We start from the raw sequence: 26,532 nt of genomic DNA on the forward strand, positions 1-26,532 counted from the left end.
TTTTTAAATTGAAGGTTGATCTCATCAAATTCCTTTTGAAAATTGAAATATTCTTCTTTCGCGCTCTGTCCCTGAGTCACTCTGTTTCTGTGTGTGTGTGTGTGTGTTTCTGTGTGTGTGTTTCTGTGTGTGTGTTTCTGTGTGTGTGTGTGTGTGTGTGTGTGTGTTTCTGTGTGTGTGTTTCTCTGTGTGTGTGTGTGTTTCTGTGTGTGTGTCTCTGTGTGTGTGTGTCTCTGTGTGTGTGTGTTTCTGTGTGTGTGTTTCTGTGTGTGTGTGTTTCTCTGTGTGTGTTTCTCTGTGTGTGTGTGTGTTTCTCTGTGTGTGTGTCTGTGTGTGTGTGTTTCTGTGTGTGTGTGTTTCTGTGTCTGTGTTTCTGTGTCTGTGTTTCTGTGTGTGTGTTTCTCTGTGTGTGTGTGTGTTTCTGTGTGTGTGTTTCTGTGTGTGTGTTTCTGTGTGTGTGTGTTTCTCTGTGTGTGTTTCTCTGTGTGTGTGTGTGTTTCTCTGTGTGTGTGTCTGTGTGTGTGTGTTTCTGTGTGTGTGTGTTTCTGTGTCTGTGTTTCTGTGTCTGTGTTTCTGTGTGTGTGTTTCTCTGTGTGTGTGTGTGTTTCTGTGTGTGTGTTTCTGTGTGTGTGTTTCTGTGTGTCTGTGTTTCTGTGTCTGTGTTTCTGTGTGTGTGTTTCTCTGTGTGTGTGTGTGTTTCTGTGTGTGTGTTTCTGTGTGTGTGTTTCTGTGTGTGTGTTTCTGTGTGTGTGTGTGTTTCTGTGTGTTTGTTTCTGTGTGTGTGTGTGTTTCTGTGTCTGTGTGTGTCTGTGTCTGTTTCTCTCTCCTCTCTCAGACCCTTTGTAAAGCTTCACATACATCAGTTTGCCATTTGAATTCAGCTGCTTTTGGTTTCACCGCATCTGCAGAGGTTACACTTCCTTATGCAGGCTGGTAAAAAACATGTATTCCGCAGTTGGCTCCAATGTTCCCGTGAAAATTTAGATGTTGTGCGTGCCCAGTTTTTTTAACGTGAGCTGTCCCTTGAAATCTTTGAAGAATCTTTGAAGACGTGTGCTATTTATTGTGGAACAGGATCTGCGTGGGACCTTTGAGGCTGCTGCACGCAGATTTGCAGGAACATTGACCAACACTCTCCATCCCAATCTCTTCCTCTTTCTCTCTGGTACTCTCTCCCCATTGCAATCCTTCCCTCTCTCTCTTATTCTCCATATCTATCCCTGTTCTTTCTCACTGTTACTCTCTCCATCTGGATGGAGGAGGAGAAAGAGAGGCATATACAGAGGCAGCTTTACTCTGTATCAAACCCCACAGTGTACCTGCCCCCTAGATCTAGACTTCCCCACAAGGGGAACATCCTCCCAGCATCCGCCCTGTAAAGTCCCCTCAGAATCTTGTATGTTTCAATAAGATCACCTCTCATTCTTCTAAACTCCAATGAGTATAGGCCCAACCTGTTCCACCATTCCTCAAAGATAACCCCTTCATCCCAGGAATCAGCCGAGTGAACCTTCTCTGAACTGATTCCAATGCATCCAGGCCTGACCATTTATCCACTTTCAAAGCTGCCAAACACCTTCATATTTCCCCTCTCACTCTGTTTATCCCATCCAATATTTCACACTCCTCCTCTTTAACTGCAATCTCTGTATCGTTCCCACTCTTTTATAAAGACGGACACAGAGAATTCATTAAGAACCATGCCCACATCTCCCACCTCCACAGGTAGGAAGAAGGAGGAGAGGCAATCTAAACTAAAGGATATAGTTATAAAGGGGCTAACATTCTCTGCCTCTTCCTTTGCTCTAATATAATCCTTGATTTCTATCATTAACAATGGTTGGAACAATTTACTGAGGTTCTGTCAAGGCTTACTCACATTCTTTATCTGTGTCTCTCTGTCCCAGAGAGATGGTGAAGAAACTATTGACGTGTTTCGTTCAGTTAAGTTTGATGTCAATGTTTCCCCAGGATGTTGATGCTGGGGGATTCAGCGATGGGATAATGCTTTGAATGTCAAGGGGAGGTGGTTGGATTCTCTCTTGTTGCAGATGGTCATTGCCTGGCACTTGTGTGACGTGAATGTTACTTCCCACTGGTCGGCCCAAACCTGAATGTTGTCTGGGTCTTGGTGCATGTGGCTCTGGATTGCTTCATTATCTGAGGCAAAATACTGTGGATGCTGGAAATCTGGAAAGCATCGAGCTGAATCACTAACTCTGTTTCTCTCTCCACAGATGCTGCCTGACCTGCTCAGTATTTCCAGCACTTCCTGCTGGGATTTCATTATCTGAGGAGGTGTGAATGGAACTGAACACTGTGCAATCAACAGTGAACATCCCTACTTCTGACCTTACGATGGAGGGCAGGTCATTGAGGAAGCAGCTGAAGATGGATGGGCCTCGGACACTACCCTGAGGAACTCCTGCAGTGATGTCCTGAGACTACGATGATTGACTTCCAACAACCACAACCATCTTCCTTTGTGCTCGGTATGAGTCCAACCAGCGGATTCCCACTGACTTCAGTTTTACTCGGGCTCCTCGATGTCACTCTCGGTCAAACGGTGCCTTGATGTTAAGGTCAGTCTCTCTTCCCAGTAGCAGACAGGAGTGAATCGTTCCCTTTGACCCGTTGTACACTGAACAAGCTGTGTTTCTTCACAGCCTGATACAGGACTGTACACGGCCGATTAATGTAGCCCATCAAACACTCCCAGAGCAGGTTCAGCACAGCTTAGGAACAGAGTACAGTTCCTTCAACATTCTCTCTCTGTCTTCCTCTCTCTGTCTCTCCCTCCTGCGATCTCTGACACTAGGAGAGAGACAGAGGGAGAGAGGGTTAGATATGGAGACAGAGAGAGTGCTGTGGAGAGGGACAAGGTTGGAGAGAGAGAGATTGCGGGGTCGATTGAAAGGGAGAATGTAAGAGAAATTAATTTGATGTAATCCTTCACTGCTGTGTGCACAAACATTTAAGAAATAGGTATGGAGACAGAAACATCGGGAGAGATCTCTGTCTCTCTTCCTGTCTCTCCATCTGTCTTTCCCTCCCTGTCACTCCCTCTCTCTGCTTCTATCTCTGTCTCTGCCACTCTCTCTGTCTCTCCCTCTCTGTCTCTCCATCTGTCTTTCCCTCCCTGTCACTCCCTCTCTCCCCTTCTATCTCTGTCTCTCTCCCTCTGTCCTCCATCTGTCTTTCCCTCTCTGTCACTCCCTCTCTTTCCTTCTATCTCTGTCTCTCTATCTCTCTGTCGCTCCTTCTGTCCTTACCTCCCTGTCACTTCCTCTCTCTCCTTCTATCTCTGTCTCTCTCTCTCTCTCTATCCCCCCATCTGTCCTTCCCTCCCTGTCACTCCATCTCTCTCCTGCTCTCTCTGTCTCTCACTTGGTCCCTCCATCTGTCTTTCCCTCCTTGACACTCCCTCTCACTACTTCCATCTCTGCCTCTCTCTCTCTGTCCCTCCACCTGTCTACCGCAACCCCCACCCACCCCCCGTCACTCCATCTCCCTCCTTCGATCTCTGTCTCTGCCTCTCTCTGTCTCTCTCTCTCTATCCCTCCATCTTTCCTTCACTCCCTGTCACTCCATCTCTCTCCCTGTCTCTCGCTCTCTCTCTGTCCCTCCATCTGTCTTTCCCTCCCTGACACTCCCTCTCTCTCCTTCTCTCTCTGTCTCACTCTCTGCCCCTCCATGTGTCTTTCCCTCGCTGTCTCTCTCCCAGTCTTTCCATCTGTCTTTCCCTCTCTCTCTCTCCTTCTATCTCTGTCTCTCTCTCTCTCAGTCTTTCCATCTGTCTTTCCCTCCATGTCACTCCCTCTCTCTCCTTCTATCTCTGTCTCTCTCTGTCTCTCCATCTGTCTTTCCCTCCCTGTCACTCCCTTTCTCTCCTTCCATCTCTGTCTCTCGCTCTCAGTCTTTCCATCTGTCCTTCCCGCCCTGTCACTACCTCTCTGTCCTTCTATCTCTGTCTATCTCACTCTGTCCCTCCATCTGTCTTTCCCTCCCTGTCACTCCATCTCTCTCCACTCTCTGTCCCTCACTCTGTCCCTCCATCTGTCTCTCCATCTGTCTTTCACTCCCTGTCACTCCCTCTCTCTCCTTCTATCTCTGTCTCTCGCTCTCTGTCTCTCCATCTGTCCTTCCCTCCCTGTCACTCCATCTCTCTCCTCTCTCTGTCTCTCACTCTGTCCCTCCATCTGTCTTTCCCTCCCTGTCACTCCATCTCTCTCCACTCTCTGTCCCTCACTCTGTCCCTCCATCTGTCTCTCCATCTGTCCTTCCCTCCCTGTCACTCCATCTCTCTCCTCTCTCTGTCTCTCACTCTGTCCCTCCATCTGTCCTTCCCTCCCTGTCACTCCATCTCTCTCCTTCTATCTCTGTCTCTCGCTCTCTGTCTCTCCATCTGTCTTTCACTCCCTGTCACTCCCTCTCTCTCCTTCTATCTCTGTCTCTCGCTCTCTGTCTCTCCATCTGTCTTTCCCTCCCTGTCACTCCATCTCTCTCCTCTCTCTGTCTCTCTCTCTGTCTCTCCATCTGTCTTTCCCTCCCTGTCACTCCATCTCTCTCCTCTCTCTGTCTCTCTCTCTGTCTCTCCATCTGTCTTTCCCTCCCTGTCACTCCATCTCTCTCCTCTCTCTGTCTCTCTCTCTGTCCCTCCATCTGTCTTTCCCTCCCTGTCACTCCATCTCTCTCCTCTCTCTGTCTCTCACTCTGTCCCTCCATCTGTCCTTCCCTCCCTGTCACTCCATCACTCTCCTTCTATCTCTGTCTCTCACTCTCTGTCTCTCCATCTGTCCTTCCCTCCCTGTCACTCCATCTCTCTCCTTCCATCTCTGCGTCTCTCTCTCTCTGTCTCTCCAACTGCCTTTCCCTCTCTGGTTGACTAACAGGAAGCAGAGAGTGGGGATAAATGAGTGCTATTCTGGCTGGCAATCAGTCACGAGTGGTGTGCCTCAGGGATCGGTGTTGGGACCACAATTATTTACAATTTATATCGATGATTTGGAGTTGGGGACCACGTGTAGGGTGTTAAAGTTTGCAGATGACACTAAGTTGAGTGGCAGAGCAAAGTGTGCAGATGACTGTGAAACTTTGCAGAGGAACATAGATACATTGAGTGAGTGGGCAAAGGTCTGGCAGATGGAATACAATGTTAATAAATGTGAAGTCATTCATTTCGGTAGGAGTAACAGTAAAAAGGATTATTACTTGAATGGTAAAAAGTTGCAGCATGCTGCTATGCAGAGGGACCTGGGTGTCCTTCTACATGAATCGCAAAAGGTTGGTCTGCAGGTACAGCAAGTAATTAGGAAGGCAAATGGAATTTTGTCCTTCATTGCTAAAGGGATTGAGTTTAAAAGCAGAGAGGTTATGTTGCAGCTGTATAAGGTACTGGTGAGGCCGCACCTGGAGTACTGTGTGCAGTTTTGGTCTCCTTACTTGAGAAAGGATGTACTGGCACTGGAGAGGGTGCAGAGGAGGTTCACAAGGTTGATTCCAGAGTTGAGGGGGTTGGCTTCTGAGGAGAGACTGAGTAGATTGGGATTAGATTCATTGGAGTTCAGAAGAATGAGGGGGGATCTTATAGAAACTGAAATTGAAATATTATAGAAATTGAAATATTCTTCTGTCACTCTCTGTCCCTTGGGCAGTCTGTTTGTGTGTGTGTCTGTGCATGTCGGTCTCTGTGTCTGTGTGTCTGTGCATGTCGGTCTGTGTGTGTGGTTCTCTGTGTGTGGGTGTGTGTCTGGCTGTCTGTGTCTATGCCTGTTTCTCTCTCCTCTCTCAGTACCTCAGTAAAACTCCACATACATCAATTTGCTATTTTAATTTGGCTGCTTTTGGTGATACCACAACTGCAGAGGGTGCACTTCCTTCTGCAGGCTGGTAGGAAACCCATATCCCGCTCTTTAACGGCATATTCTGTCTGCTTTGTATACTAAATTGATTAATCCCTAATAATTGATCAAATCTGACATTGATTACTGTTTGAAAGTCTCCAGGTTTACTTTCCTCCCAGGGCTGATTAAAAGTTCGAGTTTCCCTCAGTGTTTTGGAAATATCAAACCCTGATCCCACACCCAGTAAAGTATTTTACATGATGGGACGCTGCAAATGTTGTTATACTCAGTGCGCACGGTCCCTTCATGTTGTAATAAGATGTTATAATCTCTATTCAGATAACTCTCATGCCACAGGGGCAAAATTTCACTGGGTCAACATTCTGACCAAACACTAAAACATTACAGAAAGCGAGGCTCACAAATTCAACACAAGTTTCCTTTTCTGTGTCTCGCTGGTCTGTTCTGATTTCCTGTTGGGTGACATCAGCCTAGATTTTGTGTTCAGACCTGAACCCACAAACGTATAACTCAGAGGCAGGATTATTACCCACTGAGCTACAGCTGGCTCCAATGTTCCCAGAAAATTTAGTTGTTGTGCACGGCAAGTTTTTTTTGACCCACGTGCAGTCCCTTTAAATTTTTAAGAATCTTCGAAGACGTGTGTTATTTATCACGGAACAGGACCTGCGTGGCACCTTCCAGGCTGCTGCACACAGCTTTGCAGGAACACTGACCGACACTCTCCATCCCAATCTCTTCCTCTCTGGTAATCTCTCCCCATTGCTATCCTTCCCTCTCCCTGTTCTTCCCTCTCTATATCTATCCCTGTCTTTCTCACTGTTACTCTCTCCATCTGGATGGAGGAGGAGAAAGAGAGGCATATATAGAGGCAGCTTTACTCGGTATCTAACCCCACACTGTACCTGTCCTGCGAGTGTTTTATAGAACAGAGAGGACAGAGATTTGCTCTGTAGATAACTCCATTCTGTACTTGGCTTGGCAGCATTTGAAGGGACAGTTTAGACGGAGCTTCACTCTGTATCCCTGGAATTTTGAAGTGTAAGGGGTGTTAAGTTTAGTTTAGTTTATTGATTCAGCACTGAAACAGGCCCTTCGGCCCACCGAGTCTGTGCCGACCATCAACCACCCATTAATACTAATCCTACACTAATTCCATATTCCTACCACATCCCCACCTGTCCCCATATTTCCCTACAACCTACCTATACTAGGGGCAATTGCTAATGGCCAATTTACCGATCAACCTGCAAGTCTTTGGCATGTGGGAGGAAACCGGAGCACCTGGTGGAAACCCACGTAGACACAGGGAGAACTTGCAAACTCCACACAGGTAGTACCCAGAATTGAACCCGGGTCGCTGGAGCTGTGAGGCTGCGGTGCTAACCACTGTGCCACTGTGCTGGGTGAATTGATCAAAGTTTACAAGACAATACTGGAAACTGATGGGGTAGATAGAGAGAAACTCTTCTCACTGGTTGGAGGAGTCTCGGACGAGGGGCACAGTCGAAAAATCGAACATTAGTCGAAGACCCTTTCAAGGGTGAAATTTATTAACACTTCTACACACAAAGGATGGTGGAATTTTGGAATTGCCTTCCACAAATGACCCCTCCCTATCTCTGCAATCTCCTCCAGCTCCACAATCCACCAATATCTGCCATCCTCTAATTCTGACCTCTTGAACATCCCCAATTTGAATCGTTCCACCATTGGTGGCCGTGCCTTCAAGCTGCCAAGGCCCTAACTCTGGAATTCCTTTCCTAAACCTCTCCATCTCACTAACTCTCTTTCCTCTTTGAGGATTCTCCCTCAAACCAACCTCTGACCAAGTTTTTGGTCATCTGGTCTAATATCTCCTGAAGTGACTCGGTGTCAAATTTTTATTTTCTTGATTCATTTGTTGGATGTGTGCGTTAGTGGCCAGGACAGCATTTATTGCCCATTCATAATTGCCCTTGAGAAGGTGGTGTTGAGCCTCCTTCTTGAACCGCTGCAGTCCATGTGGGGTAGGTACACCCACAGTGCTGTTAGGAAGGGAGATCCAGGATTTTGACCCAGTCACAGTGAAGGAGCAGCGATATAGTTCCAAGTCAGGATGGTGAGTGACTTCAGGGAAACTTGAAGATGGTGGTGTTCCCATACGTGTTTCCTGTTTGTTTGCTCTCTCTCCCCCTCCTTCTTTCTAGACCTCCCTGTCCTCCTGTCCCTCTCTGTCATGGGAACCTAAGAACAGAAGGGAGTGGGTGCAGGAACAGAGAGACCTGGGGATGTCTGTGCACAAATTGAAGGTGGCAGAGCTAGTTGAGAAAGTGGTTAAAAGGCATATGGGATCCTCGGCTTTGTAAATAGAGGCTGAGAGTATAAAAGCAAGGAGGTTATGATGAAGCTTTATAAAACACTGCTTCATCCTCAACTAGTATTGTGTCCAATTCTGGACACCGTACTTTCGGAAGGATGTGGGGGCTTTAGAGAGGATGCAGAAAAGATTCACGAGCAAGGTTCCAGGGATGAGGGACTTCAGTTACGTGGATAGATTGGAGAAACTGGTGTTGTTCTCCATAGAGAAGAGAAACTTGAGATTAGATTTGACAGAGGTGTTCAAAATCATGAGGGGTCCTGACAGAGTAGATGTCGGAGTAGGAATGCAGCACATAGGACATTCCAGACCCATTTCTGTTCAGTGTTTACTTAAACAAGTGAATTGACCATTTAATATTTTTAACTTACTTAACCCTTGTGTTCCCACAAAGATCAAGCTCGTAAATTCAACAGTGGTCACTTTGACTTCATCCCATCGTGTCTTATGTACATTCTGACAGGATTGCAGGTATAACTGTAGTCATAAAATTCAGCTGAAAATTGATCAGTTACATTGTTATTTCAGTCCATATTTACAGTACACACGGTACCTTACTGTTGTAATCAAGTCATATAGTGTCTATTCATCCCACTGGGGCAAAATGTCACTGGCTCAACATTCTCACCAAATACTAAAGCATTCCACAATGCAAGACTCACAAATTCAACACAAGTTTCCTTTTCTGAGTCTCGCTGGTCTGTTCTGATTCTCTGAGGGATTACTGATGCTTATCCTCCACATGAGCAGTCGTCCTAATCCCGTGTGCCTGTCCTGCTCCCAAACCCAGCATCCACTTATGTTAAGGCAAGTGATACAGGAGTGTCTCAGTGACTGAGGCAGGTGAGTCTTGAGGCTGAGCCGGGCACAGTGAGTGACCCGGGTTAATCCGACACTCCAGGGAATGTTTTAACGGAGCTTTACTCTCTATCTAAGCCATGCTGCACCTTCTCTGAGAATGTTCGATGGGGCAGTGTAGACGAGGAGAGTTATTCCTTCCCCATTTTAAACATGGAGAAGTGAATATCCAAGAGATTGTTTTAAATGTGATGAGGGTTTCTGCCTCTACCATCCTTTCAGGCAGTGAATTCCAGACACCCACCAGCCACTGGGTGAAGAAACTATTGATGTGTTTCGTTCAGTTAAGTTTGATGTCAATGTTTCCCCAGGATGTTGATGCTGGGTGATTCAGTGATGGGATAATGCTTTGAATGCCAAGGGGAGGTGGTTGGATTCTCTCTTGTTGCAGATGGTCATTGCCTGGCACTTGTGTGACGTGAATGTTACTTGTCACTGGTCGGCCCAAACCTGAATGTTGTCCGGGTCTTGGTGCATGTGGCTCTGGATTGCTTCATTATCTGAGGCAAAATACTGTGGATGCTGGAAATCTGGAAAGCATCGAGCTGAATCACTAACTCTGTTTCTCTCTCCACAGATGCTGCTTGACCTGCTCAGTATTTCCAGTATTCTCTCCTGGGATCTCAGCTGAAGATGGTTGAGCCTCGGACACTACCCTGAGGAACTCCTGCAGTGATGTCCTGGGACTGAGATGATTGACCTCCAACAACCACAACCATCTTCCTTTGTGCTCGGTATGACTCCAACCAGCAGATTCCCACTGACTTCAGTTTTACTCGGGCTCCTCAATGTCACACTCGGTCAAACGCTGCCTTGATGTTAAGGTCAGTCTCTCTTCCCAGTAGCAGACAGGAGTGAATCGTTCCCTTTGACCCGTTGTACACTGAACAAGCTGTGCTTCTTCACAGCCTGATACAGGACTGTACAAGGCCGATTAATGTAGCCCATCAAACACTCCCAGAGCAGGTTCAGCACAGCTTAGGAACAGAGTACAGTTCCTCCAACATTCTCTCTCTGTCTCTCCCTCCTGCTATCTCTGACACTAGGAGAGAGACAGAGGGAGAGAGGGTTAGATATGAAGGCAGAGAGAGGGCTGTAGAGAGGGACAAAGTTGGAGAGAGAGAGATTGTTGAGGTGGATGAAAAGGATAATGTAAGATATATTAATTTGATGTAATCCTTCACTGCTGTGTACGCAAACAGAAAGAGATAGATATGGCAGAAAAACACATCGGCAGAGGGGGAAATGTAGATGAAGTTGGGGCACAGGCAGATACATTTGATGATCCAGAAGGAACAGCCTCCATTTTAAACATCCAGCAAGCTATTCCACTGTGGGAGCCATCACACCCTCATGATATTTGATGTGCAAATTTCTTGCTGGCATATTGGTTAATTTTTAAATCTGTGATTGATAGATTCTTGTTAACCAAAGGTATTAAGAGATAAGGGGCAAAGGCAGGATATATGGTGTAAGTTACATCACAGATCAGCCAAGATCACATTGGATGCCGGAACAGGATTGTGGGGTTAAATTGCATCCTCCTCTTCCAATATCCCCTGTTAAATATCCTTCTTTCTCTTTTAGTCACCCTGTCAGTCTATGTCTCTCTGTTTCTCTCTTTCTGTCTCTATCGGACAGTGTAGAGTGAGATTCACTCTGTATCCACCCCATGATGTTCCTGCCCTGGGAGTGTGTGATGGGACAGTGTAGAGGGAAATTCACTCTGTGTCAAACCCAACATTGTGCTTAGCTTGGGAATGTTTAATGGGACAGTGTAGCTGGAGATTTACTCTGTATCCCTGGAATTTTGAAGGCTCAGGTGTGATTTGATGATTGTTTTCAAGATAATAAGGGAAACTGATGGGGTAGACAGAGAGTAACAATTCCCACTGGCTGCAGAGTCTAGAACATGGGGGCATAGTCTAAAAATATAAACCTAGTCTAAAAACCTTTCAGGAGTGAAATGAAGAAACACTTCAACACACCAGGTGTGGTATCAGTTTGGAACTCTCTTCCACAAACAGCAATTGATGCTGAGACACTTGTTAATTTTTAAATCTGAGTTTGATAGATTTTTATGAAACCTCTCTGTCTCTCCCTCTCTCTTCTCCCATCTCTGCCTCTCTCTGTCTCTCCATCTGCCTTTCCATCTCTGTTGCTCTCACTCTCTCCTTCTCTCCCTGTCTCTCTCTCTCTCTCTCTGTCTCTCCATCAGTCTCCCCACCCATCACTCCCTCTCTCTCCTCCTATCTCTGCTTCTCTCTCTATCCCTCCATCTGTCCGTCCCTCCCTGTCACTCCATCTCTCTCTGTCTCTCACTCTGTCCCTCCATCTGTTTTTCCCTCCCTCTGTCACTCCCTCTCTCTCCTTCTATCTCTCTCTCTCTGTCGCTCTATCCCTCCATCTATCCTTCCCTCCCTGTCACTCCATCTCTCTCCTTCTCTCTTTGTCTCTATCTCCGTCTCTCCATCTGTCTTTCCCTTTCTGTCACTCCCTCTCTCTCCTTCTTTCTCTGTCTCTCCATCTGTCTTTCCCTCTCTGTCAATCCCTATCGGTCCTTCTCTATCTGTTTCTCTCTCGATCCCTCCATCTATCCTTCCTGCCGTCACTCCATAGAGAGGGCTGTGGAGAGGGACAAACTTGGAGAGAGAAAGAGATTGTTGAGTTGGATGAAGAGGATAATGTAAGATATATTAATTTGATTTAATCCTTCACTGCTGTGTGCCCAAACATATTTGAGATAGGTATGGAGAGAAAAAAAACATTGGGAGAGGGAGGAATGCAGATTAAGTTGGGGCCTAGGCGGACACTTTTGATGATCCAGAAGAAATAGCCTTCATTTTAAATATCCAGCAAGCTATTCCACTGTGGGAACCATCACACCCTCATGATATTGTTTGTGGAAATTTCATGCTGGCTTATTGGTTAATTTTTAAACCTGTGATTGATAGATTCTTGTCAACCAAAGGTATTAAGAGATAAGGGGCAAAGGCAGGATATATGGTGTAAGTTTGATCACAGATCAGCCAAGATCACATTCAATGCAGGAACAGAGTTGTGGGGTTAAATTGCATCCTCCTCTTCCAATATCCCCTGTTAAATATCCTTCTTTCTCTGTCAGTCACCCTGTTAGTCTATGTCTCTCTGTTTCTCTTTATCTCTCTCTCTCTCTGTCTCTCTGTTTCGGACAGTGTGGAGTGAGATTCACTCTGTATCCACCCCATGATGTTCCTGCCCTCGGAGTGTGTGATGTGACAGCGTAGAGGGAAATTTACTCTGTCAAACCCAACATTGTGCTTGACTTGGAAATATTTAATGGGACAGTGTAGCTGGAGATTTACTCTGTATCCCTGGAATTTAGAAGGTTATGGGGTGATTTGATGAAAGTTTATAAAATAATAAGGGAAACTGATAGGGTGGACTGAGAGTAAATATTCCCACTGGCTGCGGAGTCAGGAATTTGGGAGAGTCTGAAAATATAAACAGTGGCCACTTTGACTTCATCCCATCGTGTCGTATGTACATTCTCACATATAGCAGGTATAGCAGCACATATATAACAGGATAGCAGGTATAACTGTAGTTATAGTATTCAGCTGAAAATTGATCAGTTACATTGTTATTTCAGTCCATATTTACAGTACACACGGTACCTTACTGTTGTAATCAAGTCATATAGTGTCTATTCATCCCACTGGGGCAAAATGTCACTGGCTCAACATTCTCACCAAATACTAAAGCATTCCACAATGCAAGACTCACAAATTCAACACAAGTTTCCTTTTCTGAGTCTCGCTGGTCTGTTCTGATTCTCTGAGGGATTACTGATGCTTATCCTCCACATGAGCAGTCGTCCTAATCCCGTGTGCCTGTCCCGCTCCCAAACCCGGCATCCGCTTACATTAATGCAAGTGATACAGGAGCGTCTCAGTGACTGAGGCAGGTGAGTCTTGAGGCTGAGCCGGGCACAGTGAGTGACCCGGGTTAATCCGACACTCCAGGGAATGTTTTAACGGAGCTTTACTCTGTATCTAACCTGTGCTGTACCTTCTCTGAGAGTGTTTGATGGGGCAGTGCAGACAAGGAGACTCTGATAGGGTTGACAGAGAATAACTATTCCCACTGGCTGCGGAGTCAGGAACTTGTGGGCCGATTCTAAAGATCTAAACGTAGTCTCAAAACCTTTCAGGAGTGAATTGAAGAAACACTTCAACACACCAGGTGTGGTATCAGTTTGGAACTCTCTTCCACAAACAGCAATTGATGCTGAGAAACCTGTAAATTTTTAAATCTGAGATTGATAGATTGTTGTTAACCAAAGGTATTAAGAGATAAGGGGCAAAGGTGGGATATTTGGTGTTAGTTAGATCACAGATCAGCCCTGATCTCACAGAATGAAGGAACAGGGTCGAGGGGTTAAATTGCCTCCTCATCTTCCTATGTCTGATGTTAAATATCCTTCTTTCACTCTCAGTCACCCTGTCAGTCAGTTTCTCTCTTTCTGTCTCTCACTGTGTCTACTTCGGACAGTGTAGAGTGAGATTCACTCTGTATCCACCCCATGATGTTCCTGTCCTGGGACTGTTGGATGGGACAGTGTAGAAGGAGCATTACTCTGTATCTAATCCATGCTGTACCTGTCTGGGGAATGGTGATGGGAGAGTGGAAACAGAGAGGTCTGGGACCAGTGTCCTCATGGGGAAGACTTAATGGTGCCTCCTAATTGACCAGTTAGCAATATTGGTGCTCCAGGGATGAAAGGGACATTGGCTGAGTGGATACGACATTGGCTGAGAGAGTGGACAATGGTTGTTTCAGACTGGAGGGAGGGATACAGTGGAGGTTTATATTAGGACCACTGATCTTTTTGATATATACTAATGACTTGGACTTGTGTTTACAGTGCATAACTTCAATGTTTGCCAATGTTTGTGTCATCTGCAATGTAATAAACCGGGAAGGGACTAGTAGCAGACTTCAGGAGGATAGAGGCAGTCTGGTGAAATGGAACACACAAGAACAAATGAATAAGGAGCAGGAGTAGGCCATTCGGCCCCTCGAGCCTGCTCTGCCATTCAATGGCTGATCTGATTGTGAACTCAACTCCACTTTCCTGTTTGTGTCCCATAACCCTTGACTCCCTAATTGATCAAAAATCTATCTAACTCAGCCTTGAATATATTCAATGATCCAGCCTCCACTGCTCTCTGGGGAAGGGAATTCCACAGACTGACCCCCACTCTGAGAGAAAAACATTTCTCCTCATCTCAGTTTTAAATGTTACGTCCCTAATTTTTAAACTGTGTCCCCTCGTTCTAGTCTCCCCAACAAGGGGAAACATCCTCTCAGCATCCACCCTGTCCAGTCCCCTCGGGACCTGAGATGTTTCACTCAGATCACCTCTCATTCTTCTAAACTCCAGTGGGTACAGACCCAACCTGTTCAACCTTTCCTCATAAGATAATCCCTTCATCCCAGGAATCAGCCCAGTGAACCTTCTCTGAACTACTTCGAATGCAATTATATAATTTCTTCAGTAAGGAGACCAAAAGTGTCCACAATCCTGCAGACGTCGTCTAACTTATGCCCTGTACAGCTGGAACAACACTTCCCTACTTTGATATTCTATTCACCTTGCAATAAACAACAATATTCCATTTGCCTTCCTAATCACTCGCTGTAGCTACACGGTAACATTTTGTGATTCATGTACCAGGACACCCAGATCCCTCTGTACCGTACAGTTCTGCAGTCTCTCTCCATTTCAATAATATACTGATTTTTATTCTTCCTGCTAAAGTGGACAAGCTCACATTTTCCCACATTGTACTCCATCTGACAATGTTTTGCTCACTCACTTAACCTCTGGAAATCTCTTTGAAGACACTTTATGTCCTCTTGACAGCTTACTATCCAACCTATCATTGGACAGACACAGGGCAGGTTAACTTCAATGCTGAGAAATGTGAAGTGATGCATTTTGGAAGGAAGACTGAGTGATATAAACTAAATGGTACAATGTTAGAATGGGTGACAGGACAGAGAGATCTGGGATTTCATCAATGTTACCTGTTCTACCCAAAAGCTCAATTTGGGGCTTGGAATCTGTGAGTTGAATTTAGCTTCATCCTGAAAAGTGTTAGCAAACGTGTTGGGAAATGTGTCAAAAGCTGTTTCCATTCAGACATTCCTGCATTGTGGAAGTGTGAGCTGTCTTTGCAGAGACAGGAAATAGAGTTGTTTGAATGGACCTGCAGGTTTTAGTTGATGCAATAAGGTGAGAATTTGAATTGTGTCCCTTCCAGATACACAGAATTGAAGGTATTTACAGAACACCACATGAAGTAGTTTACCAATGTCTGACAAACTTCAAAGACTTCAAACACATGGAAGAAGAGGAGAAGGGAACAATATACAAAACCTCAGTCAGTCAGACAACAGCAGGAGGAAAATGAATCTCTTTTTATGGGTTTTAATTTGAAGGCCTGAGCTGATGATTGAAAAAGTAGGAGTTCAAATCCCACGCTGGGCTGTTGTGAATTTGAATTCTCTTTTTTCTAAAAATAAACATAAATCTGGAATTAAAAAGCCTCTAGGTTGGAATGATTCACTCCTGTCTACTAGTGCAAAGCCCGTGTGTGTCTCAGTTTTGCTGTATTTATTAACGATTTAAGATGATGTGGTAGAATGCAACATACCCAAGTTTACCAATGACACAAAAATAGGCAGCATTGTAAGCAGTGTAGCTGGAAGCAGAACAATGCAAAGAGATATTAATATCTTAAAGAGATGGGCAAAACTGTGGCAGTTAGATTTCCATGTCAGCAAAAAAAGACTAGAACAGAGTACTTTATAAATGGTGAAAGGATAGAAACACTGGCGGTCCAAAGAGACTTGAGGGGTCCGTGTCCATTTGAGTGCAGTGTAGATTTACCAGAATGATAACTGGACTCCAAGGGTTAAATTACGAGGTGATATTACACAAACTGGGGATTTATTCCCTGGAATTTAGGAGGATCAAGGTGATTTGATCAAAGTTGTTGAGATATTAAGGGGAAATGATGGGGTCGTTTGAGAGAAACTATTTCGGCATCTTTGGAATATAGGGACAGGAGTAGGCCATTCAGCCCATCGGGCCTGCTCCGCCATTCAATACTATCATGGCTGATCATCCACTTCAATGTGTTTTTCCCAGACTATCCTCATATCCCTTTATGTCATTGGTATTCAGCAATCTGTCAATCTCTGCTTTAAACATACTCAATGACTGAGCTTCCACAGCCCTCTGGGATAGAGAATTCCTAAGATTCACAACCCTCTGAGTAATGACATTTCTCCTCATCTCTGTCCCAAGTGGCTTCCCCCTTATTTTGAAATTGTGTCCGCTGGTTCTAGACTCCTCAACCAGGAGAAACATCTTACCTACATCTACCCTGTCTATCTATAACGTTACCCCAGGGTCTCCACACAGCCTGTCTCCCCGTCCCCCTGCTTCTAAAGTGTCTCAGGGTCTCCTGGCACTTTCTATCTCTCTGCTTCTGTCTCTATCCCTCACTATCTCTCTGTTCTCTCTCCATTTCTATCTCTCCCTATATCTCTGTTACTCTACCTCTGTTCCTCTCTCTCTCTGTTTATCACTCTCTCCCACCATGTTGGTTATCATTGGGGGTTGAGTTAAATCACAGACAAAATAAACACTTCACCTGTCTGCCCCGGAATAAATAGCAAAATGTGTGGATATTTTATGTCTGTATTCAGACAATATAGACAGGAGTGTATATTATATGATGGGATGCTGCAAATCGATTTACACTAGTACTGTCGGAAAAACAACTTAAAAAGAATTATTCACAAGTCTAGTCCAACTTAACGACAGATTTGACCCGATAAGGTAATAAATGCCAAAAGTCTGGAGTTTTTTGGAGTACGTTAAGCTTTACTCTGTCTGGCTTTCAGAAATTAAACATTACACATGCACTGCAAGATTAAAGATTATACATAGGTTAGGTTACATAGAATTTTGGAAGGACTAACAAGGCTAGGGAATATCCAATGAATGGTAGGATCATAGGAAGTACCGAGTGTCAGAGGGATCTTGGTGTACTTGTCCATAGATCACTGAAGGCTGCAGCGCAGGTAGACAAGGTGGTTAGGAAGGTATATGGGATACTTGCCTTTATTAGTTGAGGCATAGAATATAAGAACAGGGAGGTTATAATGGAGCTGTATAAAACACTGGTTAGGCCACAGCTGGAGTACTGTGTACAGTTCTGGGCACCACACTATAGGAAGGATGTGATTGCACTGGAGAGGATGCAGAGGAGATTGACCAGGATGTTGCCTGGGCTGGAGCATTTCAGCTATGAAGAGAGACTGAAAAGGCTGGAGTTGTTTTCCTTAGAGCAGAGAAGGCTGAGGGGGGACCTGATTGAGGTGTACAAAATTATGAGGGGCATTGATAGGTTAGATAGGAAGAAACTTTTTCCCTTAGCGGAGGGGTTAATAACCAGGGGGCATAGATTGAAGGCAAGGGGCAGGGGGTTTAGAGGGGATTTGAGGAAAAGATTTTTCTCCTGGAAGGTTATTGGATGATTTGATGAAGGTTTACAAAATAATAAGGGAAACTGATAGGGTGGACTGAGAGTAAATATTCCCTTTGGCTGCAGAGTCAGGAACTTGGGGCATAGTCTAAAAATATAAACAGTGGCCACTTTGACTTCATCCCATCGTGTCGTATGTACATTCTCACATATAGCAGGTATAGCAGCACATATATAACAGGATAGCAGGTATAACTGTAGTTATAGTATTCAGCTGAAAATTGATCAGTTACATTGAAATTTCAGTCCATATTTACAGTACACACGGTACCTTACTGTTGTAATCAAGTCATATAGTGTCTATTCATCCCACTGGGGCAAAATGTCACTGGCTCAACATTCTCACCAAATACTAAAGCATTCCACAATGCAAGACTCACAAATTCAACACAAGTTTCCTTTTCTGAGTCTCGCTGGTCTGTTCTGATTCTCTGAGGGATTACTGATGCTTATCCTCCACATGAGCAGTCGTCCTAATCCCGTGTGCCTGTCCTGCTCCCAAACCCGGCATCCACTTACAATAAGGCAAGTGATACAGGAGCGTCTCAGTGACTGAGGCAGGTGCGTCTTGAGGCTGAGCCGGGCACAGTGAGTGACCCGGGTTAATCCGACACTCCAGGGAATGTTTTAACGGAGCTTTACTCTGTATCTAAGCCATGCTGCACCTTCTCTGAGAGTGTTCGATGGGGCAGTGTAGAAGAGGAGAGTTATTCCTTACCCATTTTAAACATGGAGAAGTGAATATCCAAGAGATTGTTTTAAATGTGATGAGGGTTTCTGCCTCTACCACCCTTTCAGGCAGTGAGTTCCAGACACCCACCAGCCACTGGGTGAAGAAACTATTGATGTGTTTCGTTCTGTTAAGTTTGATGTCAATGTTTCCCCAGGATGTTGACGCTGGGTGATTCAGCGATGGGATAATGCTTTGAATGCCAAGGGGAGGTGGTTGGATTCTCTCTTGTTGCAGATGGTCATTGCCTGGCACTTGTGTGACGTGAATGTTACTTGCCACTGGTCGGCCCAAACCTGAATGTTGTCTGGGTCTTGGTGCATGTGGCTCTGGATTGCTTCATTATCTGAGGCAAAATACTGTGGATGCTCAAATCTGGAAAGCATCGAGCTGAATCACTAACTCTGTTTCTCTCTCCACAGATGCTGCCTGACCTGCTCAGTATTTAAAGCACTTTCTGCTGGGATCTCAGCTGAAGATGGTTGGGCTGAGGACACTACCCTGATAAACTCCTGCAATGAAGGCCTGGGACTGAGATGATTGACTTCCAACAACCAAAACCATCTTCCTTTGTGCTCGGTATGATTCCAACCAGTGGAGAGATTTCCCCCGATTCCCACTGACTTCAGTTTTACTCGGGTTCCTCGATGTCACACTCGGTCAAACGCTGCCTTGATGTTAAGGTCAGTCTCTCTTCCCAGTAGCAGACAGGAGTGAATCGTTCCCTTTGACCCGTTGTACACTGAACAAGCTGTGTTTCTTCACAGCCTGATACAGGACTGTACACGGCCGATTAATGTAGCCCATCAAACACTCCCAGAGCAGCTTCAGCACAGCTTAGGAACAGAGTACAGTTCCTTCAACATTCTCTCTCTGTCTCTCCCTCCTGCTATCTCTGACACTAGGAGAGAGACAGAGGGAGAGAGGGTTAGATATGAAGGCAGAGAGAGGGCTGTAGAGAGGGACAAAGTTGGAGAGAGAGAGGTTGTTGAGGTGGATGAAAAGGATAATGTAAGATATATTAATTTGATGTAATCCTTCACTGCTGTGTACACACACATATGAGAGATAGATATGGAGAGAAAAAAAACATCAAGAGAGGGGGAAATGCAGACAATGTTGGGGCCCAGGCGTATACGTTTGATGATCCAGAAGGAATAGCCTCCATTTTAAACATCCAGCAAGCTATTCCACTGTGGGAGCCATCACACCCAAACAGGCATAGACACAAACACAAACACACAGAAATACCCACACAATGATATTGGTTGTGGAAATTTCATGCTGGCTTATTGGTTAATTTTTAAATCTGTGATTGATAGATTCTTGTTAACCAAAGGTATTAAGAGATAAGGGGCAAAGGCAGGATATATGGTGTAAGTTACATCACAGATCAGCCAAGATCACATTGGATGCCGGAACAGGATTGTGGGGTTAAATTGCATCCTCCTCTTCCAATATCCACTGTTAAATATCCTTCTTTCTCTTTTAGTCACCCTGTCAGTCTATGTCTCTCTGTTTCTCTCTCTCTGTCTCTATCGGACAGTGTAGAGTGAGATTCACTCTGTATCCACCCCATGATGTTCCTGCCCTGGGAGTGTGTGATGGGACAGTGCAGAGGGAAATTTACTCTGTGTCAAACACAACATTGTGCTTGGCTTGGGAATATTTAATGGGACAGTGTAGCTGGAGATTTACTCTGTATCCCTGGAATTTTGAAGGCTCAGGTGTGATTTGATGATTGTTTTCAAGATAATAAGGGAAACTGATGGGGTAGACAGAGAGTAACAATTCCCACTGGCTGCAGAGTCTAGAACATGGGGGCATAGTCTAAAAATATAAACCTAGTCTAAAAACCTTTCAGGAGTGAAATGAAGAAACACTTCAACACACCAGGTGTGGTATCAGTTTGAAACTCTCTTCCACAAACAGCAATTGATGCTGAGACACTTGTTAATTTTTAAATCTGAGTTTGATAGATTTTTGTTAACCAAAGGTATTAAGGGGCAAAGATAGGTACATGGAGTTAGATCACACATCAGCCATGAGCTCATTGAATGACAGAACAGGGTTGAGGGGCCAAATGGCCTCCTCCTCTTCCTCTGTCCTACGCCCAATATCCTGCGATCACGCTCTGTGTCTTGGTCTCTGTCTCCCTCTTTGTCTCTCTTTCTGTCTGTCTGTCTGTCTGTCTCTCTCTCCTCTCATCTGTGGAAATCCACACACATCAGTCAGCCATTTTAGGTTCATTTTCAGTGGCCATTTTATGTTACCACAACACTGGGACATTTATCGCTGTCTCTCCCAAACCATCTCTCTTTGTAGTCTATTTGTGTTCTCCTCACAGCTTATTGTCCCACCTAACCTAGTATCTCTCTCCTTTGCTCTGTCTCACTCACGCACTCTCCCCCCTCTCTCTCCCCCCCCCATTTCTCTCTCCCCCCATTTCTCTCCCCCCCACCCCCCGCAATCTCTCTTTAAGTGTCCTGTTATCACATCCTTTATTATAGATTCGACCATTTTCCCTATGACTGATGTTAGACGAACAGGTCTTTAGTTCCCTATTTTCTCCCTCCTTTCTTTTGTAAATAGTGGGGTTACATTTGCTACCTTCTAATCTGACTCTCTCACTCTGCCTCTCTCACACTGCCTCTGTCCCTCGCTATCTGTCTTTCCCCTCTCTCTCTCTCTCTATCGCTCCCTCTCTGTCTTTTTCTCTCTCTCGCTCTATCTCTCCCTCTCTCTCTCTCTACCTCAGTCCACGACTCAATTTGTGCCTCCCTCACACCAGCGCTCCCTCTCTCTCTGTCTCTCTCTATCTTTCTGTCTGCCTCTCTCTCTCTCTCTGCCTCTCTCTCTCTCTGCCTCTCTCTCTCTCTGCCTCTCTCTCTCTCTCTCTGTCACTCGCTCTCTCTCTTTCGCTGCCTCTGTCCACGTCTGAGTTTGTGTCGACTCCAAACCATCTCTCCCTCCCTCTCTCCCTCCCTCTCTCTCTCTTTCTCCCTCTCTCCCTCCCTCTCTCCCTCCCTCTCTCTCTCTCTTTCTCCCTCTCTCCCTCCCTCTCTCTCTCTGTCTCTATCTCAGAGTTACAGCTCAGATGATTAACCTCTTTATCCATGTGTTATGAACACGGGACTTTGTCTCTCTCCCATTTTCCAGGATGTTGCCAGGACTGGAGAATTGCAGCTGTGAGGATAGGCAGGTGTTGTTGTCCTCGGAAAAGAGAAGGCTGAGGGGAGATCTGATTGAAATGTACAAAATGTTGAGGGTCCTGGATAGAGTGGAGGTGAAGGGCAGAGAACCATAGCAGAAAGGTCAGTGACGAGGGGGCATAGATTTAAAGTGATTGGCAGAAAAATTAGAGGGGAGTTGAGGAAAATCTTTTTCACCCAGAGGGTCGCGATGGTCTGGAACTCACTGCCTGAAAGGGTAGTTGAGGCAGAGACCCTCAACTCATTCAGAAGGAGTCTGGATAGGCACCTCAAGTGCGGTAAGCTGCAGGGCTCCAACCAAATGCTGGAAGGTGGGATTAGAATCGGTTGATCGTTTTTCGGCTGGCACAGAGAGGATGGGCCAAGTGGCCTCTTTCTGTGTCTTAAAATTTCTATGTTGCCCTCGCCAACTCTATTTTTCCCTCTGTTACCCTCTGAATCCCAGTCTCTCCCTCTCTGTTACCCTCTGAATCCCAGTCTCTCCCTCTCTGTTACACTCTGAATCCCAGTCTCTCCCTCTCTGTTACCCTATGAATCCCAGTCTCTCCCTCTCTGTTACCCTCTGAATCCCAGTCTTTCCTGCTCTGTTACCCTCTGAATCCCAGACTCTCCCTCTCTGTTACCCTCTGAATCCCAGTCTCTCCCTCTCTGTTACCCTCTGAATCCCAGTCTCTCCCTCTCCATTACCCTCTGAATCCCAGTCTCTCCCTCTCTGTTACCCTCTGAATCCCAGTCTCTCCCTCTCTGTTACCCTCTGAATCCCAGTCTCTCCCTCTCTGTTACCCTCTGAATCCCAGTCTCTCCCTCTATGTTTCCCTCTGAATCCCAGTCTCTCCCTCTCTGTTACCCTCTGAATCCCAGTCTCTCCCTCTCTGTTACCCTCTGAATCCCAGTCTCTCCCTCTCTGTTACCCTCTGAATCCCAGTCTCTCCCTCTCTGTTACCCTCTGAATCCCAGTCTTTCCTGCTCTGTTACCCTCTGAATCCCAGACTCTCCCTCTCTGTTACCCTCTGAATCCCAGTCTCTCCCTCTCTGTTACCCTCTGAATCCCAGTCTCTCCCTCTCCATTACCCTCTGAATCCCAGTCTCTCCCTCTCTGTTACCCTCTGAATCCCAGACTCTCCCTGTCTGTTACCCTCTGAATCCCAGTCTTTCCTGCTCTGTTACCCTCTGAATCCCAGACTCTCCCTCTCTGTTACCCTCTGAATCCCAGTCTCTCCCTCTCTGTTACCCTCTGAATCCCAGTCTCTCCCTCTCCATTACCCTCTGAATCCCAGTCTCTCCCTCTCCGTTACCCTCTGAATCCCAGTCTCTCCCTCTCTGTTACCCTCTGAATCCAAGTCTCTCCCGCTCTGTTACCCCCTGAATCCCAGTCTCTCCCTCTCTGTCTCTCTCTCCCTCCCTCTCTGTTTCTTTCTCTCTCGCTGTCGCTCTCTGTCTCTCAGTGTCTCTCCCTCTCTCTCTCTGCCTCTGTCCACACCTCTGTCACTCTCACACCATCTCGCCCTCCCTCTCTCTGTCTCTCCCTCTCTCTGCCTCTCCATCTCTCTCTCTCCTTTTATTTTGTCTCTCCCTATCTCCCTTTCTCACCCTCTGTCCATGACTCTGTTTACATCTCTCTCATTCTCTGTCTCTGCCTATCTCTCTCTCTCTCTCTCTCTGTCTCTGTCCATGACTCCATTTGTGACTCCCTTACACCATCTCTCCCACTCTCTCTGTCTCTCTCTCTGTCCCTCCATCTGTCTTTCCCTCTCTGTCACTCCTCCTCTCTCCTTCTATCTCTGTCTCTCTCTCTCTATTCCTCCATCTTTCCTTCCCTCCCTGTCACTCCCTCTCTCTCCTCCGCTTTCTGTCTCTGCCACTCTCTCTGTCTCCCTCTCTGTCTCTCCGTCTCACTCCTTCTATCTCTGTCACTCCCGCTCTCTCTGTCTCTCTCTCTGTCCAACCATCTGCCTTTCCTTCTCTGTCTCTCCCTCACTCTCCTTCCATCTGTCTCTCCATCTGTCTTTCCCTCTCTGTCTCTCCCTCTCTCCTTCTCTCTCTGCCTCTCTCTCTGTCTCTCTCTCTGTCCCTCCATCTGTCTTTCACTCTCTGTCACTCCCTCTCTCTCCTTCCATCTCTGTCTCTCTCTCTGTCCCTCCATCTGTCTTTCACTCTCTGTCCCTCCCTCTCTCTCCTTCCATCTCTGTCTCTCTCTCTGTCCCTCCATCTGTCTTTCCCCCCCCCATCACTCCCTCTCTCTCCGTCTCTCTCTCTCTATCCCTCCATCTGACCATCCCTTCCTGTCACTCCATCTCTCTCCTTCTCTCTCCGTCTCTCACTTTGTCCCTCCATCTGTCTTTCCCTCTCTGTCTCTCCCTCTCTCTACTTCTCTCTGTCTCTGCCTCTCTCTCTGTCTCTCTCTCTCTGCCCCTCCATCTGTCTTTCCCTCTCTGTCTCTCCCTCTCTCTACTTCTCTCTGTCTCTGCCTCTCTCTCTGTCTCTCTCTCTGCCCCTCCAACGGTCTTTCCCTCTCTGTCTCTCCTTCTATCTCTGTCTGTCCATCTGTCTTTCCCCCTCTGTCTCTCCCTCTCTCTACTTCTCCTTGTCTCTGCCTCTCTCTCTGCCCCTCCATCGGTCTTTCCCTCTCTTTCACTCCCTCTCTCCTTCTCTCTGTCTCTCCCTCTCTCTCCTTCTCTCTCTGTCCCTCCATCTGTCTTCCCCCCGTCACTCCCTCTCTCTCCGTCTCTCTCTCTCTATCCCTCCATCTGACCTTCCCTCCCTGTCAATCCATCTCTCTCCTTCTCTCGATGTCTCTCACTTTGTCCCTCCATCTGTCTTTCCCTCTCTGTCTCTCTCTCTCTCTCCTTCTATCTCTGTCTGTCCATCTGTCTTTCCCTCTCTGTCTCTCGCTCTCTCTCCTACTCTCTGTCTCTGCCTCTCTCTCTGTCTCTCTCTGTCTCTGTCCCTCCATCTGTCTTTCCCTCACTTGCACTCCCTCTCTCCCTCCTTCTATCTCGGTCTCTCTCTCTGTCCCTCCATCTGTCTTTCGCTCCCTGTCAATCCCTCTCTCTCCTTACATCTCTGCCTCACTCTCTCTGTCCCTCCATCTGTCTTTCCCTCCCTGTCACTCTATCTCGCTCCTTCTCTCTTTGTCTCTCTCTCTGTCCCTCCATCTGTCTTTCCCTCCCTGTCACTCCATCTCTCTCTGTCTCTCTCTTTGTCCCTCCATCTGTCTTGCCCTCCCTGACACTCCCTCTCACTCCTTCTCTCTCTGTCTCTCTCTCTGCTATCACTGACACTAGGAGAGAGACAGAGGGACGGAGGTTTGGATATGAAGGCAAAGAGAGGGCCGTAGAGAGGGACAAACTTGGAGAGAGAGAGAGATTGTTGAGTTGGATGAAGAGGATAATGTAAGATATATTAACTTGATTTAATCCTTCACTGCTGTGTACACAAACATATTTGAGATAGGTATGGAGAGAAAAAAAACATCGGGAGAGGGAGGAATGCAGATGAAGTTGGGGCCCAGGCGGACACTTTTGATGATCCAGAAGGAATAGCCTCCATTTTAAATATTCAGCCAGCTATTCCACTGTGGGAACCATCACACCCTCGTGATATTGTTTGTGGAAATTTCATGCTGGCTTATTGGTCAATTTTTAAACCTGTGATTGATAGATTCTTGTTAACCAAAGGTATTAAGAGATAAGGGGCAAAGGTGGGATATATGGTGTTAGTTAGATCACAGATCAGCCCTGATCTCACTGAATGCTGGAACAGGGTCGAGGAGTTAAATTGCCTCCTCATCTTCCTATGTCTGATGTTAAATATCCTTCTTTCACTCTCAGACACCCTGTCTGTCTGTGTCTCCCTCTGTTTCTCTCATTCTCTCTCTCTCTCTGTCTCTATCGGACAGTGTAGAGTGAGATTCACTCTGTATCCACCCCATGATGTTCCTGTCCTGGGACTGTTGGATGGGACAGTGTAGAAGGAGCATTACTCTGTATCTAATCCATGCTGTACCTGTCTGGGGAATGTTGATGGGAGAGTGGAAACAGAGAGGTCTGGGACCAGGGTCCTCATGGGGAGGACTTAATGGTGCCTCCTAATTGACCAGTTAGCAATATTGGTGCTCCAGGGATGAAAGGGACATTGGCTGAGTGGATACGACATTGGCTGAGAGAGTGGACAATGGTTGTTTCAGACTGGAGGGAGGTATACAGTGGAGGTTTATATAAGGATCACTGATCTTTTTGATATATACTAATGACTTGGACTTGTGTTTACAGGGCATAACTTCAATGTTTGCCAATGTTTGTGACATCTGCAATGTAACAAACCGGGAAGGGACTAGTAGCAGACTTCAGGAGGAAAGAGGCAGTCTGGTGAAATGGAACACACAAGAACAAATGAATTCGGAGCAGGAGTAGGCCATTCGGCCCCTCGAGCCTGCTCTGCCATTCAATGGCTGATCTGATTGTGAACTCAACTCCACTTTCCTGTCTGCGTCCCATAACCCTTGACTCACAAATTGATTAAAAATCTATCGAACTCAGCCTTGAATATATTCAATGATCCAGCCTCCACTGCTCTCTGGGGAAGAGAATTCCACAGACTGACCCCCATCTGAGAGAAACACATTTCTCCTCAGCTCAGTGTTAAATGGGACGTCCCTAATTTTTAAACTGTGTCCCCTAGTTCTAGTCTCTCCAACAAGGGGAAACATCCTCTCAGCATCCACCCTGTCCAGTCCCCTCGGGACCTGAGATGTTTCACTCAGATCACCTCTCATTCTTCTAAACTCCAGTGGGTATAGACCCAACCTGTTCAACCTTTCCTCATAAGATAACCCCTTCATCCCAGGAATCAGCCCAGTGAACCTTCTCTGAACTACTTCGAATGCAATTATAGAATTTCTTCAGTA

The sequence above is a fragment of the Heterodontus francisci genome, unplaced genomic scaffold, assembly GCF_036365525.1.
Source record: "Heterodontus francisci isolate sHetFra1 unplaced genomic scaffold, sHetFra1.hap1 HAP1_SCAFFOLD_152, whole genome shotgun sequence".
Taxonomy (NCBI): domain Eukaryota; kingdom Metazoa; phylum Chordata; class Chondrichthyes; order Heterodontiformes; family Heterodontidae; genus Heterodontus; species Heterodontus francisci.